Source organism: Pongo abelii, chromosome 11 (genome assembly GCF_028885655.2).
Source record: "Pongo abelii isolate AG06213 chromosome 11, NHGRI_mPonAbe1-v2.0_pri, whole genome shotgun sequence".
In the NCBI taxonomy this organism is placed as follows: domain Eukaryota; kingdom Metazoa; phylum Chordata; class Mammalia; order Primates; family Hominidae; genus Pongo; species Pongo abelii.
The window spans coordinates 1,610,371-1,630,977 of record NC_071996.2 but is presented as its reverse complement, the minus strand read 5'-3'; positions in this window follow the sequence as shown (position 1 = coordinate 1,630,977).

Below are 20,607 nucleotides of genomic sequence, written 5' to 3'. Positions count from 1 at the left end.
AATAGAATGGAATGGAACGTGGAATTGAACGTCGAAAGGAATGGAAAGGAATGTGGAATGGAAGATAGTATGGAACGTGTAAAGGAATGTGGAAAGGTACGTGAAATCGAATGTGGAATGGAATGTGGAAGGGAATGTGGAGTGGAATGGAATGGATTTTGGAACTGAATGTGGAATATAATGGAATGGAATGTGGAATGGAATGAGCAATGGGACGTGGAATGGACTAGAATGGAATGTGAAATGGATCTCAGAATGGTATGGAACAGAACGCGCAATGGAATATGGAATGGAACGTGCCATGGAAAGCGGAATGTAGTGTGGAATGGAATTTGGAAAGGAATGTGTAATGGAATGTGTAATGGAAAGTGGAATGGAATGGAATGGAAAGTGGAATGGAATGGAATGTAACGTGGAATGGAACCTGGAAAGGAATGTAATGCCACGTGAAATGGAATGTGGAATGGAATGTGGAATGGAACATGGAAGGGAATGGAATGGAACAAGGAATGGAATGGGATGGAATGTGAAATGGAACGGAATGGAATCTGGAATGCAATGGAATGAAATCTGGAATGAAATATGGAGTGGAATGGAATGGAATGTGGAATGGAATGTGGAATGGAATGTGGAATGGAATGTGAAATGGAATGTGGAATGGAATGTGGAATAAAACCTGAAACGGAACGTGGAATGGAATGGAATGTAACTTGTAATGGAACGTGGAATGGAATGTTGAATGGACAGGAACGGAATGTGAAATGGAAAGTGGAATGGAATGTGGAATAGAATGCAATGGAATGAGGACTGAAACGAAATGTTATGTGGAACGCATTGTGGAATGGAATGTGGAAAGAAATGTCAAATGGAACGGTTTGGAATGTGCAATGGAATGTGTAATGGAGTGCCAAATGGAATGTGGAATGGATCAGAATGGAATGTTGAATTGCATGTGGAATGTAACGTGTTTTGGAATGTGGAATGGAATGTGGAAAGGAAAGGAAAGGTATGAGGAATTCAATGTGAAAGGGAATTTGGAAGAGAATGGAATGGAATCTGGAAAAGAATGGAATGGAGTGCGGAATGGAATCTGGAATGGAATGTGGAATGGAATGCGTAAAGGAATGTGGAATGGAACAGAATGTAATGTGGAATTGAATGTGGAATGGAGTGTGGAATGGAATGTGGAATGGAAAGGAAAGGAATGTGGAATGGAATGTGGAATGGATTGGAATGGAATGAGGAATGGAAGGTGGAATGGAATGTGGAATGGAATGTGGAATGCAATGTGGAATGGAGTATGGAATAGAATGTGGAATGGAGTGTGGAATGGAAAGTGGAATGGAACGGAATGGAGTGTGCAATGGAATGTGGAATGTAACTAAATGGCATGGGAAATGGAGGGTAGAAGGGAGGGTGGAATGGAATGTGGAGTAGAGTGGAAAGGGAAGTGGAATGGAATGTGGAATGCATTGTGGAATGGAAAGTGGAATGGGACGGAATGGAATGTGGAATGGAAAGTGGAATGGAGTGTGGAACGAAATGTGGAATGGAAAGTAATGAAATGTGGAACGGAATGTGGAAAGAAATGTGGAATGGAATGGAATAGATTGTGGAAAGGAATGGAATTGAATGGTAAGGAGTGTGGATTGGAAAGGAATGGAATGTGGAATGAAACCTGGAGAGGAACGTGGAATGGAACGTGGAATGGGAAGTGGAATGAAAGGTGGAATTGAATGGAATGGAAAGTGTAATGGAATGTCAGATGGAATGGAATGGAAAGTGTAATGGAATGTGGGTTGGAATGGAATAGAATGTTCAATGGAATGTGGAAAGGAATGTGGAATAGAATGTGGAATGCAATGTGGAATGGAATGTGAAATGTAATTGAATGGAATATGGAATGGAATGGAATGGAATGTGGAATAGAATGAAATGGAATGGAACTTGGAATAGAATGGAATGGATTCGAATGGAATGCGGAGTGGAATTGCATGGAATGTGGAATGCAATGTAATGGAATGGAATGTGAAATTGAATGAAATGGAATGTGGAAAGAAATGCAATGGAATGTGGAATGGAATAGAATGGATCATGGAATGAAATGTGGAATGGAATAGAATGGAACATGGAACGGAATGTGGAATGGAATTTGGAATGGAATGTGGAATGGAATGGAATGGAATGTGGAATGGAATGGAATGGAATGGAATGTGGAAAGGAATGGAAAGGAACGTGGAATGGAATGTGGAATGGAATGTGGAATGAATGTGGAATGGAACGGAATGGAATGTGAAGTAGAATGTGGAATGGAATGGAATGGAATGTGGAAAGAATGTAGAATGGAAAGGAATGGAATGTGAAATGGAATGTGGAATGGAATGGAATGGAACGTGGAATGGAACGTGGAAAGGAAATTTGAATGGAATGGAACGAAATGTGAAAGGAATGTTGAATGGAATGTGGAATGGAATGGAATGGAATGGACTGGAATAGAAAGGGGAATGGAATGAGGAATGGAACGTTTAATGGAACATGGAATGGAATGTAATGGAACGTGGAATGGAACGTGTAATGGTAGGTGGGATGGAACGTGGAATGGAATGAGGACAGGAATGGAAAGGAATGTGGAATGGAATGTGAAACGCAATGTGGAATTGAATGGAATGGAATGTGGAACAGAACGTGGAATTGAATGGAATGGAACATGGAATGGAACATGGATTGGAATGGAATGAAACGTGGAACGGAACGTGGGATGGAATGAGGAATGGAATGTGGAATGCAATGGGACATGGAATGGAATGGAATGTGGAATGGAAAGTGGAAAGGAATGTGGAATAGAATGGAATGGAATGTGGAATGGAATGTAGTGGGTTGTGGATTGCAATGTGGAATGGAATTCAATGGAAAGTGGAATGGAATGAGGAATGGAATGTGGAAAGGAATGTGGAATGTAACGGAATGGAATGTGCAAAGGAATGTGGAATGGATTGTGGAATGGAATGGAATGGAATTGGAATGTGATGTGGAATTGAATTGGAATGGATGGAATGTAATGTGGATTGGAATGTGGAATGGAATGTAGCATGGAACGTGAAATGAAAATGAATTGACTGTGGAACTGAACGTGGAGTGAAGTGGAATGGGACGTGGAATGGAAAGTGAATGGAAAAGAATGGAACAGTAAATGGAAAGTGGAATGGAATGTGGAAAGGAACGGAATGGAATGTGGAATTGAATGTGTAATGGAATGTTCAATGGAATGTGGAATGGAATGGAACTGAATGTGGAATGGAATGGAATGGAATGTGGAATGGAATGGAATGGAAAGTGGAATGCAATATCGAATGCAATGTGGAATGGAATAAAATGCAACGTAGAATGTAATGGAATGCAATATGGAATTGCAGGGAATAATATGGAATGTGGAATGGAATGGAATGGAACGGGGAATGGAATGTGGAATGGAATCTGGAATGGAAAGTGGAATGGAATGGAATGTAAAGCAAAGTGGAATGGAATGTGGAATGCAATTAAATGGAATGTGGAATTGAATGGAATAGAATGTGGAAAGAAATGGAATGGAAAGGAATGCAATGTGGATTAGAATGGAATGGAATGTGGAATGAAATGTGAAATTGAATGTATAATGGAATGTGGAATGGAATGAAATGGATCATGGAATGGAATGAAAGTGAACGTGGAATGGAAAGGAATGGGAAGTGGAATGGAATGTGGAATGGAACGTGGAATGGAATGTGCAATGGAATCCTTAATGGATCGCGGAATGGAATGGAATGGAACGTGTAATGGAATGTGAATTGGAATGTGGAATATAACATGGAATGGAGCACGGAATGTAATGGAATGCAACGTGGAATGGAACTTGGAGAGGAACGTGGACAGGAACGTGGAATGTAACGTGGAATGGAAAGGAATGGAATGTGGTTTGGAATGGAATGGAAAGTGGAATAGAATGGAATGCAATGGAATATGTAATAGAATGTGGAATGCAATGGAATGGAAAGTGGAATGGAATGCAATGGAACGTGGAATGGAATGGAATGGAATGTGGAACCGAATGGAACATAGAATGGAAAGCTATGGAATGTGGAATGGAATAGCATGGAATGTTTAATGGAATAGAATGGAATGGAATGGAAAGTGAAATGGAATGAGAAAGGAATGTGAAATGGAATGTGGAATGGAATGTCGAATGGAAAGTGGAATGGAATGGAATGAAATGGAACTTGGAATGAAATGGAATGGATCCTGGACTGCAAAGTGGAATGCATCGTGTAAGGGAACGTGTAATGTAATGAAACGTAGAATGGAATGGAATGGAATGTGGAATGGAATGTGAAATGGAATGTGAAATGGAATGCTGAATGGATTGTGGAATATAATGGAATGGAATGGAATATGGAATGGAAGGAATTTGAATGTGGAATGGAACGTGGAAAGGAATGTGGAATGGAACGTGGAATGGAACGTGGAATGGAACGTGGAATGTAATGGAATGGAAGATGGAATGGAATGTGGAATGGAATGGAATTGAACTTGGAATGGAATGTGGGATGGAATGGAATGGAATGTGGAATGGAATGTAGAATTGAATGTGGAATGGAAAGTGGAATGGATTGGAATGGAATGTGGTATGGAATAGAATAGAATCTGGAATGGAATGTGCAATGGAATGTGGAACAGAATCTGGAATGGCAAGTGGAATTGAACGTCGAATGGAATGGAATGGAACGTGTAATGGAATCTAAAATGGAACGGAATGGAATGAGGAATGGAATGTGGAATGGAATGCAGAATATAATGGAATCAAATGTGAAATGCATTGTGGAATAGAATGGAATGGAATGTGGAAAGGAATGTGGAATGGAATGTTGAATGGAATGATTAATGGAATGTGGAATGGAATGGAATGGAATGTGGAATGGATTGTGGAATGGAATGTGCAATGGAATGTGGAATGGAACGCAAGTAATGTTTAATGGAATGTGGAATGGAATGTGGAAGGAAACTAGAACGGAATGGAATGGAATGTGGAATAGAACGTGGAATGGAAAAGAATGGTAAGTGGAAAGGAACGTGGAATGGAACGGGGAATGCAAGGTAGAATGGAATGTGGAATGGAATGGAATGGAATGTGTAATGGAATGCAATGCAATGTGGAATGATATGTGGAACGGAATGTGGAACGGAATGTGTATTGCAACGGAATGGAATGTGGAGTATAATGTGGAGTAGAGAGTGGAATCGAAAGTGGAATGGAACGGATTTGAAAGTGGAATGGGATATGTAATGGAATTGTGGAATGGAACATGAAATGGAAAGGAATGGAATGCGGAGCGGAACGTGGAAAGGAATATAATGGAAGATGGAATGGATCATGGAATGGAACGTGGAATGGAATGGAATGGAACGTGGAATGGAATGTAGAATGGAATGTGGAAAGAATTGGAATGTGGAAAATAATGGAATGGAATGTGGAATGGAATGGAACTGAATGTGGAATGGAATGGAAAGGAATGTGTAAAGGAATGTGGAATGGAATGGGAAATGTAAGCTGGAAAGAAATCTGGAATGGGAAAAAATGGAACATAGAATGGATTGAATGGAACGTGGAATGGAACGTGGAATGGAACGTGGAATGGAATTTAGGATGGAATGGAACAGAATGTGGAATGGAATGGAATGTGGAAAGGAATATGGAATGGATTATGGAATGGAATGGAATGGAATGTGGAATTTAATGGGGAATGGAATGCAGTGGAATGAGGAATGGAATGTGGAATGGAATGTTGAATGGAACGGAATGGATTGTGGAAAGCAACGTGGCATGTATAGTGGAATGCAATGGATTGGAATGTGGAAAGGAATATGGAATGGAATGGAACATGGAATGGAGAGTTTCGTGGAACGTGCTTTGGAACGTGGGATGGAATGTGGAATGGAATGGAATGGAATTGAATGTGGAATGGAATGGGATGGAATGTGTAATGGAATGTGAAATTGAATCTGAAATGGAATGTTGAATGGAATGCAATGGAATCTGGAATGGAAAGTGGAAGGGAACATGGAATGGAGTGGAATGGAATTTGGAATACAATGTGGAATAGAATGTGGAAAGGAATGTGGAATTGAATGGAATGGAATCGAATGTGAAAAGGAATCTGGAAGATTCTATGGAATGGGATGTGTAATGGAATTGAATGGAAAGAGGATTGGAATGGATTTTAATATGGAAAGGAATGTGGCAGGTAATGCAATGGAATGTGGAAAGGAACGGAATGGAATGGCCAGTAGGATGTGGAATGGAATGTAGAAAGGAATGGAACGGAATGTGGAATGGAATGTGGAATGGAGTGTGGAATGGAACATGGAATGTAACGGAATGGATAGTGGAATGCAATGTGGAATGGAATGGAATGCAATGTGGAATGGAACGTGGAATGGAATCTGGAATGCAATGTGGAATGGCAAGTGGAATGGATTGGAATGGAACGTTAAATGGCATGGAATGTAAAGCGGAATGGAACGTGGAATGGAATGGAGTGGGACATGGAATGCAACGTGGAACGGAACGTCAAACGGAATGGAATGGAACGTGGAATGGAATTTGGAATGAAATGTGGAAAATTTGTAATGTGGAAGGAAATGGAATGGAATGTGGAATGGAAGGGAATGAAAAGTGAAATGGAATGTGGATTGGAATATGGAACGGAATGGAATGGAACGTGGAATAGAATGGAATGGAACGTGGAATGAAATGTGGAATGGAACATGGAATGGAAAGTCGGTTGGAATGGAATGCAACGTTGAATGAAATGGAATGGAATGTGGAATGGAATGTGGAATGGAATCGAAAGGAAAGTGGAATGGAATGTGGAATGTAATGTGGAATGGAATGTGGAATGGAATGTGCAGTGGAATGGAAAGGAATGTTGAAAGGACGGTGGTATGGAGTCTATTGAAATGTGGAATGGAATGTGGAATGGAATGTTGAATGGAATGTGGAAGAGAATGTAATGGAATGGAATTTATTGTGGAATGGAATGTAGAATGGAATGTGGAATGGAAAATGTAATGGAACGGAATGGAATGTGGAATGCAATGTGGAATGAAATGTGGAATGGGACATGAAATACAATGGAATGGAATGTGGAATGGAACTTGTAATGGTATGGAATAGAACGCGCAATGGAATGTGGAATGGAACGTGGAAAGGAACATGGAATGGAATGTGGAATGGAACACTGAAGGGAATGTGCAATGGAATGAGGAATGAAAGGTTGAATGGTACTTGGAAGGGAATGTGTAATGGAATGTTGAATGCAACGTGGAATGGAATGGAATGGAAGGTGGAATGGAACGTGCAACTGAATGGAATGCAATGTGGAATGGAATGGGGAATGGAATGTGGAATGGAACGTGGAATGGAATGGAATGAAAAGTGGAATGCAATGGGATGGAATATGGAATGGAGTGGAATGGAATGTGGAATGGAATGGAATGGAATGTGGAATGGAATGGAATGGAATGGAATGTGGAATGGAATGGAACTGAATGTGGAATGGAATGGAAAGGAATGTGTAAAGGAATGTGGAATGGAATGGGAAATGTAAGCTGGAAAGAAATCTGGAATGGGAAAAAATGGAACATAGAATGGATTGAATGGAACGTGGAATGGAACGTGGAATGGAACGTGGAATGGAATTTAGGATGGAATGGAACAGAATGTGGAATGGAATGGAATGTGGAAAGGAATATGGAATGGATTATGGAATGGAATGGAATGGAATGTGGAATTTAATGGGGAATGGAATGCAGTGGAATGAGGAATGGAATGTGGAATGGAATGTTGAATGGAACGGAATGGATTGTGGAAAGCAACGTGGCATGTATAGTGGAATGCAATGGATTGGAATGTGGAAAGGAATATGGAATGGAATGGAACATGGAATGGAGAGTTTCGTGGAACGTGCTTTGGAACGTGGGATGGAATGTGGAATGGAATGGAATGGAATTGAATGTGGAATGGAATGGGATGGAATGTGTAATGGAATGTGAAATTGAATCTGAAATGGAATGTTGAATGGAATGCAATGGAATCTGGAATGGAAAGTGGAAGGGAACATGGAATGGAGTGGAATGGAATTTGGAATACAATGTGGAATAGAATGTGGAAAGGAATGTGGAATTGAATGGAATGGAATCGAATGTGAAAAGGAATCTGGAAGATTCTATGGAATGGGATGTGTAATGGAATTGAATGGAAAGAGGATTGGAATGGATTTTAATATGGAAAGGAATGTGGCAGGTAATGCAATGGAATGTGGAAAGGAACGGAATGGAATGGCCAGTAGGATGTGGAATGGAATGTAGAAAGGAATGGAACGGAATGTGGAATGGAATGTGGAATGGAGTGTGGAATGGAACATGGAATGTAACGGAATGGATAGTGGAATGCAATGTGGAATGGAATGGAATGCAATGTGGAATGGAACGTGGAATGGAATCTGGAATGCAATGTGGAATGGCAAGTGGAATGGATTGGAATGGAACGTTAAATGGCATGGAATGTAAAGCGGAATGGAACGTGGAATGGAATGGAGTGGGACATGGAATGCAACGTGGAACGGAACGTCAAACGGAATGGAATGGAACGTGGAATGGAATTTGGAATGAAATGTGGAAAATTTGTAATGTGGAAGGAAATGGAATGGAATGTGGAATGGAAGGGAATGAAAAGTGAAATGGAATGTGGATTGGAATATGGAACGGAATGGAATGGAACGTGGAATAGAATGGAATGGAACGTGGAATGAAATGTGGAATGGAACATGGAATGGAAAGTCGGTTGGAATGGAATGCAACGTTGAATGAAATGGAATGGAATGTGGAATGGAATGTGGAATGGAATCGAAAGGAAAGTGGAATGGAATGTGGAATGTAATGTGGAATGGAATGTGGAATGGAATGTGCAGTGGAATGGAAAGGAATGTTGAAAGGACGGTGGTATGGAGTCTATTGAAATGTGGAATGGAATGTGGAATGGAATGTTGAATGGAATGTGGAAGAGAATGTAATGGAATGGAATTTATTGTGGAATGGAATGTAGAATGGAATGTGGAATGGAAAATGTAATGGAACGGAATGGAATGTGGAATGCAATGTGGAATGAAATGTGGAATGGGACATGAAATACAATGGAATGGAATGTGGAATGGAACTTGTAATGGTATGGAATAGAACGCGCAATGGAATGTGGAATGGAACGTGGAAAGGAACATGGAATGGAATGTGGAATGGAACACTGAAGGGAATGTGCAATGGAATGAGGAATGAAAGGTTGAATGGTACTTGGAAGGGAATGTGTAATGGAATGTTGAATGCAACGTGGAATGGAATGGAATGGAAGGTGGAATGGAACGTGCAACTGAATGGAATGCAATGTGGAATGGAATGGGGAATGGAATGTGGAATGGAACGTGGAATGGAATGGAATGAAAAGTGGAATGCAATGGGATGGAATATGGAATGGAGTGGAATGGAATGTGGAATGGAATGGAATGGAATGTGGAATGGAATGGAATGGAATGTGGAATGGAATGGAATGGAATATGTAATGGAATGGAATGCAATGTGGAATGATATGTGGAACGGAATGTGGAACGGAATGTGTATTGGAACGGAATGGAATGTGGAGTATAATGTGGAGTAGAGAGTGGAATCGAAAGTGGAATGGAACGGATTTGAAAGTGGAATGGAATATGTAATGGAATTGTGGAATGGAACATGAAATGGAAAGGAATGGAATGCGGAGCGGAATGTGGAATGGAATATAATGGAAGATGGAATGGATCGTGGAATGGAACGAGGAATGGAATGGAATGGAACGTGGAATGGAATGTAGAATGGAATGTGGAAAGAATTGGAATGTGGAAAAGAATGGAATGGAATGTGGAATGGAATGGAATGGAATGGAATGTGGAATGGAATGGAACTGAATGTGGAATGGAATGGAAAGGAATGTGTAAAGGAATGTGGAATGGAATGGGAAATGTAAGCTGGAAAGAAATCTGGAATGGGAAAAAATGGAACATAGAATGGATTGAATGGAACGTGGAATGGAACGTGGAATGGAACGTGGAATGGAATTTAGGATGGAATGGAACAGAATGTGGAATGGAATGGAATGTGGAAAGGAATATGGAATGGATTATGGAATGGAATGGAATGGAATGTGGAATTTAATGGGGAATGGAATGCAGTGGAATGAGGAATGGAATGTGGAATGGAATGTTGAATGGAACGGAATGGATTGTGGAAAGCAACGTGGCATGTATAGTGGAATGCAATGGATTGGAATGTGGAAAGGAATATGGAATGGAATGGAACATGGAATGGAGAGTTTCGTGGAACGTGCTTTGGAACGTGGGATGGAATGTGGAATGGAATGGAATGGAATTGAATGTGGAATGGAATGGGATGGAATGTGTAATGGAATGTGAAATTGAATCTGAAATGGAATGTTGAATGGAATGCAATGGAATCTGGAATGGAAAGTGGAAGGGAACATGGAATGGAGTGGAATGGAATTTGGAATACAATGTGGAATAGAATGTGGAAAGGAATGTGGAATTGAATGGAATGGAATCGAATGTGAAAAGGAATCTGGAAGATTCTATGGAATGGGATGTGTAATGGAATTGAATGGAAAGAGGATTGGAATGGATTTTAATATGGAAAGGAATGTGGCAGGTAATGCAATGGAATGTGGAAAGGAACGGAATGGAATGGCCAGTAGGATGTGGAATGGAATGTAGAAAGGAATGGAACGGAATGTGGAATGGAATGTGGAATGGAGTGTGGAATGGAACATGGAATGGAACGGAATGGATAGTGGAATGCAATGTGGAATGGAATGGAATGCAATGTGGAATGGAACGTGGAATGGAATCTGGAATGCAATGTGGAATGGCAAGTGGAATGGATTGGAATGGAACGTTAAATGGCATGGAATGTAAAGCGGAATGGAACATGGAATGGAATGGAATGGGACATGGAATGCAACGTGGAACGGAACGTCAAACGGAATGGAATGGAACGTGGAATGGAATTTGGAATGAAATGTGGAAAATTTGTAATGTGGAAGGAAATGGAATGGAATGTGGAATGGAAGGGAATGAAAAGTGAAATGGAATGTGGATTGGAATATGGAACGGAATGGAATGGAACGTGGAATAGAATGGAATGGAACGTGGAATGAAATGTGGAATGAAACATGGAATGGAAAGTCGGTTGGAATGGAATGCAACGTTGAATGAAATGGAATGGAATGTGGAATGGAATGTGGAATGGAATCGAAAGGAAAGTGGAATGGAATGAGGAATGGAATGTGGAATGGAATGTGGAATGGAATGTGCAGTGGAATGGAAAGGAATGTTGAATGGACGGTGGTATGGAGTCTATTGAAATGTGGAATGGAATGTGGAATGGAATGTTGAATGGAATGTGGAAGAGAATGTAATGGAATGGAATTTATTGTGGAATGGAATGTAGAATGGAATGTGGAATGGAAAATGTAATGGAACGGAATGGAATGTGGAATGCAATGTGGAATGAAATGTGGAATGGGACATGAAATGCAATCGAATGGAATGTGGAATGGAACTTGTAATGGTATGGAATAGAACGCGCAATGGAATGTGGAATGGAACGTGGAAAGGAACATGGAATGGAATGTGGAATGGAACACTGAAGGGAATGTGCAATGGAATGAGGAATGAAAGTTTGAATGGTACTTGGAAGAGAATGTGTAATGGAATGTTGAATGCAACGTGGAATGGAATGGAATGGAAGGTGGAATGGAACGTGCAACTGAATGGAATGCAATGTGGAATGGAATGGGGAATGGAATGTGGAATGGAACGTGGAATGGAGTGGAATGAAAAGTGGAATGCAATGGGATGGAATATGGAATGGAGTGGAATGGAATGTGGAATGGAATGGAATGGAATGTGGAATGGAATGGAATGGAATGTGGAATGGAATGGAATGGAATGTGTAATGGAATGGAAGGGAACGTGGAATAGAATGTGGAATGGAATGTGGAAAATAATGGAATGGAAGGTGGAATGGAATGGCATGGAATGTGGAATAGAAGGGAATGGAATGGAATGCAGAATGGAATGGAATGGAATGTGCAATGGAATGGAATGGAATGGAATGAGGAACAGAATGGAATGGAATGTGGAATGCAATTGAATAGAATGTGGAATGGAATGTGGAATGTAATTGAATGGAATGTGGAATGGAACATGGAATGGAACGTCGGTTGGAATGGAATGCAAGCTTGAATGGAATGGAATGGAATGTGCAATTTAATGGAATGGAATGGAAAGGAATGTGCAATTGAATGGAACGGAATGAGGAATGAAATTGATTGGAATTTGGAATGCAATGGAATGGAACTTGGAATGGAATGTGGAATGCATTGTGCAATGGATTGTGGAAAGAAATGGAATGAAGTGTGTAATGGAATGGAATGGAATGTGTAATGGAATGGAATGGAATGGAAAGGAAAGAGAAATAGAATGTGGAATGGAATGAGAATTGGAATGTGGAATGGAATGTGGAACGGAATGTAAATGAACGTTGAATGGAATGGAATGGAAAGTGGAAGGTAATGGAATGGAACGTGGAATGGACGGTGGAATGAACATGGAATGGAAAGTGCAATGGAATGTGGAATGGAATATGGAATGCAAAGTAATGTAATGTGGTATGAAATGTGAAATGGAATGGAATGGAATGTGGAAAAGAAAGTGGAATTTAATGCAATGGAATGAGAACGGAATGTGGAATGGAAAGGAATATGGTATGGAATGGATTGGAACGTAGCATGGAATGTGGAATGGAATGCGGAATGGTACGGAATGGAATGTGGTATGTAATGGATTGGAATGTGGAATGGAATGTGGAATGGAATGAGGAATGGAATGTGGAATGGAATGTGGAATGAAACGTGGAATGGAACGTGGAATTGAATGGAATGGAACATGGAATAAAATGTGGAATGGAATGGAAGGGAATGTGCAATGAAATGTGGAGTGTAATAGAAAGGAATGTGGAACGAAATGGAATGGAATATGGAAGGGAATGTGGAATGGAAGGGAATGGAATGTGGAATGGAATGTGCAATGGAAAGTGGAATGGAAAGTTCAATGGAATGGAATGGAATGTGGAATCAAACATGGAACGAAATCGAATGGAGAGTGGAATGGAAAGTGGAATGGAATGTGGAATGGATTGTTGAATGGAATGGAATGGAATGTGGAATGGAATGTGGAACAGAGTGTGGAAAGGAGTGGAATGGAATGTGGAATGCAATTCAATGGAATGTGGAATAAAGTGGAATGAAATGTGGAAAAGAATGGAATGGAATGAAATGTGGAATAGAATGGAATGCAATGGAATGGAATACGGAATGTAATGGAATGGAATGTGGAAAGCAATATAATGGAATGGAATGTGAAATTGAATGGAATGGAATGTGGAATGGAAAGGAATGGAATGTGGAATTGAATGGAATGGAACGTAAAAGGTAATGTGGCATGATATTTGGGATGGAATGGAATGGAATGGAATGTGGAATGGAAAGTAATGGATTGTGGAATAGAATGGAAAGGAATGGAATGCAATGGATTGTGGAATAGAATGGAATGCAGTGGAATGAGAAATGGAAAGTGGAATGGAATGTGGAATGTAATGGAATGGAATGCTGAATGGAACAGAATGGAATGTGAAACGGAATGCAATGTGGAATGCAATGGAATGGAATGTGGATTGGAATGGAATGGAACGTGTAAGGGAATGGAATGGAATGGAATGGAAAGTGAATTGGAATTTGGAATGGAAAGTGAAATGGAATTTGGAATGGAATGCAGAATGGAACGTGAAATGGAGTGGAAGTGAACATAGAATTGAACGTGAAATGGAATGTAATGAGTCATCGAATGGAAAGTGGAATGGAAAGTGGAATGTAATAGAATGCAACGTGAAATTGAATGTGGAATTGAACGTGGAAAGGAATGGAATGGAATGTGGAATGGAATGGAATAGGGAATTGAAAGGAATGGAATGTGAAATGGAATGTGGAATGGGATGTGAAATGGAAACAGGAATTGAATGTGGAATGGAATGGATGTAACGTGGAATGAAATGGAATGGAACGAGGAATGGAAAGTGGAATGGAACGTGGACAGCAACGTGGAATGGAAGGTGGAATGGAATGAAATGCAATGTGGAATGGAGAGGAATGCAATGTGGAATCATATGTGGAATGGAATGGAATAGAATGGAATATGGAACGGAATGAGGAATGCAATGTGGAATGGAATGGAATGGAATGTGGAATGGAACGGAATGCAGCGTGGAATTGAATGGAATGGAAGGGAATTCGAAATGGAATGTGGAATGGAACGTGAAATGGCATGAAATGGAATGTAGAATGGAATAGAATGGAACGTGGAATGGAATGGAATGGAACATGGAATGGAAGGTGGAATGGAACGTGGAATGGAGTGTGGAATGGACTGTGGAATGGAAAGGAATGCAATGTGGAATGGAATGTGGAATGGAATTTAAAGGAATGTTCAAAGGAATATGGAAGAGAATGTGGAAGGGAATGTGGAATGGAACGCAATAGAATGTAGAATTGAATGTGAAATGGAAAGTGGAATGGAAAGTGGAAAGGAATGGAATGGAAAGTGGAATGGAACGTGGAATGGAAATTGGAATGTGGAATGAAATGTGGAATGCAATGGAAAGGAATGTGGAATGGAATGTGGAATGGAATTTGGAATGGAAAGGAAAGGAATGTGGAATGGAATGTGGAATGGAATTTGGAATGGAAAGCAATGGAATGTGGAATGGAATGTGGAAAGGAGTGTGGAAGGGAATGTGGAACGGAAGAGAATGGAAGGTGCAATGGAATGTGGAATCAAAAGTGGAATGGAATGGAATGGATTGTGGAATGGAATGGTATGGAATGTGGAATCAAAGGAATGGAATGTGGAATGGAACATAGAATGGAACGTGGAATGGAATGTGTAATGCAAAGCGGAATAGAATGGAATGGAAAATGGAATGGAATGTGGGAAGGAATGTAATAGACTGTGGAATGGAATGTGGAATGCAATGGAATGGAATGAGGTAGGCAATGTGGAATGGAATGTGGAATGGAATGGAAGGAATGCGGAATGGAATGTGAAATGGAATGGAATTGAATGTCAAATGGAATGAGGTAAGGAATCTGAAATGGAAAGTGGAATGGAATGTGGAATGTATCATGGAATGGAAGGTGGAATAGAATGAAATGCAACGTGCAACGGAATGTGGAATGGAATTGAATGGAATGCGGAATGGAATGTTTAATGGAATGCGGAATGGAATGGAGTGGAATGTGGAATGTAATGTGGAATGGAATGCGGAATGGAACGGAATGGAATGTAGAATGGCGTAGGGAATGAAATGAAATGGAATGTGGAATGGAATGGAATGGAATGTGGAATGGAATGTTGAATGGAAAGGAATGTAATATGGAATGGAATTTGGAAACGAATGTGGAATGGGATGCAATGGAATGTGGAATGGAACGTGGATTGGAACGGATTGGAAAGTGGAATTGAACGTGGATTATAAACTGGAACGGAATGGAATGGAATGTGGAATGTAATGGAATGGGATGTTGAATGTAATATAATGGAATATGGAACAGAATGGAGTGGAATGGAATGTAGAATGGAATGTGGAATGGAATGTGGAATGGAATGGAACAGAATGTGGAATGGAATGGAATGGAGTGGAATGTGGATTGGAATGTGGAATGGAATGGAATTGTATGTAGAATGGAATGGAATGGAATGTGGAATGGAATGTACAACTGAATGAGGAATGGAACGTGTAATGGAACGTGGAATGGTATGGAATGGAGTGTGGAATGGAGGGTGGAATGGAATAGATTGGAATGTTTAAAAGGAATGGAATGGAATGTGGACTGGAATGCGGACTGCAATGGAATGCAGTCTGGAATGTAATGGAATGGAATGTGGAATGTAATTTTTAATGGAATGTGGCATGAAATATGGAGTGGAACGTGGAATGGAAAGTGGAATGGAATGGAATGGATCATGGAATGGAACATGGAACGGAACGTGGAATGGAAGGTGGAATGGAGCGTGGAATGGAATCGAAAGGAACGTGGACTGGAATGTGGAACGGAATGTGGAATGGAATGGAATGGAATGTGTAATGGAATAGATTGGAATGTGGAATGGAATGTGGAATGGAACAGACTAGAAAGTCGAATGGAATGTGGAATGAAATGAAACGGAATGTGGAATGGAATGTAATGGAAAGTGTAATGGAATGGAATGGAATGGAATGTTTAATGGAATGGAATGTGGAACGAAATGTGGAACGTAATGGAATGGAATGTGCAATGGAATGAGGAATGGAAAGTGGAGTGGCACGTGGAATGGAACGGAGTGCAATGTGGAATCGAATGTGGAATGGATTGTGAAATGGAACATGGAAGGAATGCAGTGTGGAATGGAACGTAGATTGGAATGGAATGGAACGTGGAATAGAATGTGGAATGGAATGTGGAACGGAAAGTGGAATGGAATGGAATGGAATGTGGAATGGACAGTGTAATGGAATGGAATGGAACGTGGAATGGATTGTGGAATGGAACATGGAATGGAATGTGGAATGCAAGGTGGAATGGAATGTGCAATGGAATGTGAAATGGAACTTGGAAAGGAATGGAATGGAAAGTGAAATGGTACGTGGAATGGAATGGAAAGGAACGTGCAATGCAATGTGGAATGTAATGTGAAATGGAACGTGGAATTGAATGGAATGGAATATGGAATGGAATGTAGAATGGAATGTGGGATTTAATGCAGAAGAGAATGTGGAATGGAATTGAATGGAATGGAATGGAATGTTGATTGGAATGTGGAAATGAATGTGGAATGGAATGTGGAATGGAACGGAATTAAATGTGGAATGGAATGTGGAATGGAATGTAGAATGGAACGTGGAATGCAATGGAATGGAAAGTGAAATGGGATGGACTGGAATGTGGAATGGAACCTGGAATGGAATGTGGAAGGGAATTTGGAATGGAACATGGAATGGAATGTGGAATGGAATGGAATGCAATGTGTAACGGAATGGAATGGAATGTGGAATGGAGTGTGGAATGGAATGTGAACGGAATGGAATAGAATTTGGAATGGAGAGCAATGGAATGTTGATTGGAAGGTGGAAGGGAATATGCAATGTAAAGAGGAATGGAAAGGAATGGAATGCGGAATGGAATGCAGTGGAATGTGGAATGGAATGGAATGGAATGTGGAATGTAATTTGGAATGGAATGCAATGGAATGTAGAATAGAATGTGTAATGGAATGGAATGGAATGCGAAATGGAATGGAATGCAATGCGAAATGGAACGTGGAATGGAAAGTTGAATGGAACGTGGAATGGAACTTGGAATGGAATGTGGAATGGAATGGAAAAGAATGAGAGTGGAATGGATTGTAATGTGGAATATAATGTGGTATGGAATGGAATGGAATGTTGAATGGAATAGAATAGAATGGTAAGGAATGTGGAAAGGAATGGAAAGGAATGTGGAATGGAACGTGGAGTGGAATGGAATGGAACGTGGAATGGAATGTGTAATGGAATGAGGAAAGGAACGTTGAATGGAACGTGGAATGGAATGGAATGTGGAATGGAATGTGGAATGGGAAGTGGAATAGAATGTGGAATATAATTTGGAATGGAAAGGAATGGAATGTGGAATGGAAAGGAATGGAATGTGGAATGGAATGCGATGGAATTTGGAATGGAATGTGGAATAGAATGGAATGGAAGGCGGAATAGAATGTCAAATGGAATGGATAGGAATCCGGAAAGGAATGCAATGGAATGGCATGGAATGTGGAATGGAACGTGGAATGGAAACTGGAATGGAATGTGGAATGGAACGTGGAATGGAATGGAATGGAATGTCCAATGGAATATGGAATGGAATGTGGAATACAACGTGGAATGGAATTTGGAAATGAACGTGTAATGGATGGCAGAATTGATGGAATGGAACGTCCAATGGAATGTGGAGTATAATGGAATGGAATGTGGAATGGAATGGAACGGAATGTGGAATGGAAAGGAATTGAACGAGGAATGGAACATGGAATGGAACGTGGAATTGAACGTGGAATGGAATGGAATGGAATGGAATGTGGGATAGAATGGAACGGAATGAGGAATGGAATGGAATGGAGTAGAATGTGGAATGGAATGGAATGGAATGGAATGCGATATGCAATGGAATGTAATGTGGAATGGAATGGAATGGAATGGAAAGGAATGGTAAAAGGCATGGAATGGAATCAAATCTAAAGAAATTTGGAATAGAATGGTACGGAATGTGGAATGGAATGGAATGTAATGTGGAATGGTATGTGGAATAGAATGTGGAATGGAAAGTGCAAAGGAAAGTGGAATGTAATTTAATGGAATGCGGAATGGAAAGTGGAATTGAATCAAATGGAACGTGGAATGGAAAGGAGAATGGAGTGGAGTGGAATGTGGAATTGAACGAGGAATGGAACATGGAATGGAAAGGGAAATGGAATGTGGAATTGAAGGTGGAATGGAATGGAATGGAAAGTGGAATTGGATGTGAAATGTACTGTAATGGAATGGAATGGATAGTGGAATGGAATTTGGAATGGACTGTGGAATGGAACGTGGAATGCAACGGAATGGAATGTGGAATGGAATGTGGAATGGAATGTGCAAATCAAAGTGGAATGGAATGGAATGGATTGTAGAATGGAACGTGGAATATAATGGAATGGAATGCGGAATGGAGCTTGGAATGGAACGTGGAATGGAACGAGCAATGTAACGAGGAATGTAATGTGGAATGGAATGTGGAATGGAACGGAAAGGAATGGGGAATGTAATGTGCAATGGAATGTGGAATGGAATGTGGAATATAATGGAATGGAACATGGAATGGAACATGGAATGGAACGGAATGGAACATGGAATGGAACAAGGAAAGGAAGGTGGAATGGAAAGGGCAATGGAATGTGGAAAGGAACGTGGAATGTAATGCAATGGAAAGTGGAATGGAACTTGGATTGGATTGGAATGGATTGTGGAAAGGAATCTGGAATGGTGTGTGTAATGGAACCTGGAATGGAACGTGGAATGGAACGTTGAATGGAACGGAATGGAATGTGGAATGGAATGGAATGGAATGGGATATGGAATAAAATGTGGAATGGAATGTGTAATGGAATGGAATGGAATGTGGAATGAATGGAATGGAATGTGGAATGGGATATGAAATGGAAGGAATGCAATGTGGAATGGAAAGTCGAATGGAACGGAATGCAATGTGGAATGGTATGGAATGTGCAATGGAATGGAAGGGAATGTGGAATGGAATGTAATGGAATGTGGAATGGAATGTGGAATGGAGCGTGGAATGGAAGGGAATGGAACGTAGAATGGAATGTGGAATGAAATGTGGAATGGAAAGGAATGGAATTTGGAATAGAATGTGGATTGGAATAGAATGAAATCCGGAATGGAATGGAATGGAATGGAATGGTGTGGAATATGGAATGGAATGGAATGGAACGTGGAATGGAACACGAAATGGAATGTGGAATGGAAAGGAATGGAATGGAATATGGAAAGGATTGGAATGGAATGTGTAATGGAATGTGTAATGGAAAGTGGAATGGAATGGAATGGAAAGGAATTGAAAGGAATGTGGAATGAAATGCAATGGAATGTGGAATGGAAAGGAATGGAATGCGGAATGCAATGGAATTTTATGGAATGTGAAATGGAACGTAATGTAATGGAATGGAAAGTGGAATGGAAAGTAATGGAATGCAATGGAATGTCAAAAGGAATACAATGGAATGGAAGGGAATGCGGAAATGAGTCGATTGGGAAGGGGAATGTAACGGAATGTAATGTGGAGTGCAATGGAATGGAATGGAATGGAAGGTGGAATGGAATATGAAATGAAATGAGGAATGGAACGTGGAATGGAGTGAAATGGATCTCAGAATGGAGTGGAATGGAACGTGGAATGGAATGTCATGGAACGTTGAAAGGAACGTGGAATCGAACATGGAAAGGAAAGTGGAATGGATAGTAAAATGGAATGTAATGGAATGTGGAATTGAATGTAATGGAATGTGGAAAGGAATGGAATGAAATGTGAAATGGAATGGAATGGATTATGGAATGTAACGTGGAATGGATTGAAACGGAAAGTGGAATGGAATGCCTAATGGAAAGTGGAATGCAACGTGGAATGGAATGGAATGGAACTTGGGATGGTATGTGGAAAGGAATGTGGAATGCAATGGAATAGAAGGTGGAATGGAATGGAATGGATGGTGGAATGGAATGTAAAGTAATGGAATGGAAAGTGGAAAGGAATGCAAAGAAAGGGAAAGGAATGTGGAATGGAAA